Source organism: Seriola lalandi, unplaced genomic scaffold, assembly GCF_002814215.2.
Source record: "Seriola lalandi dorsalis isolate HSWRI2012SDOR001 ecotype SW California unplaced genomic scaffold, Sedor1 jcf7180002054598, whole genome shotgun sequence".
Classification (NCBI taxonomy): Eukaryota; Metazoa; Chordata; class Actinopteri; order Carangiformes; family Carangidae; genus Seriola; species Seriola lalandi.
The window spans coordinates 595218-597012 of record NW_019525151.1 but is presented as its reverse complement, the minus strand read 5'-3'; the positions used below and the strand labels follow the sequence as shown (position 1 = coordinate 597012).

General features: G+C 45.1%; 1 protein-coding gene across 5 annotated transcripts in view; it reads right to left on the bottom strand.

Annotated features, from left to right (window-relative positions):
- The window catches only part of ebf1a (EBF transcription factor 1a), a 55223-nt gene that overhangs the window by 25331 nt on the left and 28097 nt on the right, over nucleotides 1–1795 (bottom strand). The window lies entirely within an intron of this gene.

The window sequence follows — 1795 nt, the reverse complement described above, 5'->3', positions numbered from 1 at the left end:
GGGGGGCACCGGAGGCCTGAAAACCAGAAAGGGGACGTCTGACAATTTATTCCCTAGCCCCACCCCAAGGCAGAAACCTGACAACTTCTTCTTTAACTGAAACTACAGCACTGTACATCCCTCCACTCTCCCTTCTGCATTGTCTGTCTCTCTGAAAAAAAAAAAAAAAACTATATCAAATGAACCGCGAAAATAAACAGCGCCGTGTACGAATAAACAGGAACCCTCAAAAGGGGGAAAATAAAACTACAACATTTCCCGTCCCCCTCCTCCTCCTCCTCCTCCTCCTCCTCCCTTTGAGGTAGCTCAAAGAAGTGCTGACAGCTGAAACTGCTTACAATACAGATCTCCAGCAGCCAGAGAGAGAATCACTCCTTTGCTCAGCTTTTCTTTCATATGTCTTATTTTCTCCCCTCTGTTCATTTGTTATGGCGAGGATTCTGCACTGGGCAGCGCGTTTGGAGCCAACTGCCTTAGATATAATCATGCAAGAGCGAACGTATGACACACACACACACAGAGACATGTCAAGAGAAACACAGTAAGCAGCACCGTGCCTTGGACAATTGCTTCATCGAGAAGAAAAAAAAAAAAAAAAAAACGAGCGCAAAAGAAGATAAATGGACAGACCAGAGTTCTGGCTCATTTCAAGGGCCAGCCTACTGCTGTGCACATTACAAGCATCTGATGTAACACAAGAACTCGTGAATTTATCCTTGACAACTTTTAAATGCATGACAGCTGGTTAGTGGTAGACGCACTTCTTCAACTAGAGAAGAAAAAGCTTCTTATGATCTGAATAACAAACTGTCTTTTTCTGGTGCTTTTTTTTTATTTTTTTATTTCTTTCAGCTTTGTTTGTGTTCTGATTTACAATCTCCCCGACGCAAGACGCTAAATCTGAGTGAGAAGGGGAGGAAAGGAAAAAAGAGGGGGGGGGGGGTAGAAAGTGATGGGAGAAGGTGATAGAAAGATAGACAGAAAGACGAGGTGGAGAATATGTGAAATCTGAAAGGAGAGACAGACCACCCTCCTGTATATTTTAGAAGCTGTAGGCCAATATCTCAATAATTCATGAAGAACAGAGATGGAGGTTTTTCTTTTCTTTTTTTTCTTCTTTTTTTTTTTTACAGTGGCTGTTGGACCCCACAGGCTGAGGGTCTCCCAACTTTCTTATCTCCTCGAGGTCAAAGAGCAACCTCGCAGACAGCTGTGGACTACATCCACTTGTCCAACATACTCCACCTTCCTCACTGCACCTCCTGTTTAATTCATCAACTCTGCTCTTTCCCCAGCTGTCCTTCTCCTTCTCCCTCTGAGGTATTCACGATGGACGGATGATGGATAAATGGAAGGAGGAAAGTTAGGGTCACCAGAGTCAGGGGTGACCAAATGAGAAGGTTAAATATTGGAGTTGGGAGAGGGAGACAGGAGGAGGGAAAAGTGAGACGGTGCTGAGATACTTGAGTGACCAAAAAAAAAAAAAAAAAGAATAAGAGGAGAGAAAGTCAGCATGCCTCATTCGCTGTGCCATATGTCAGCGTGTCCCCTCGATCTCCTGCATGCGTGGATCACCTGATTCATTATTTACATGACTTAAGGTGTCTGGAGTCAGCCGCACGGAAACATTACAAAACTGCAGCATGTTGATTCCTCTGTGCTCTATCTCATCTCCCCGGGAGCTGGGGGACAGGAATCATTTCACACATTTACATGGCTCAACAGAGTGTGGGTGTTTGGTGGTGGTGTGTGTGTGTGTGTGTGTGTGTGTGTGTGTGTGTGGGGGGGGGGGGGG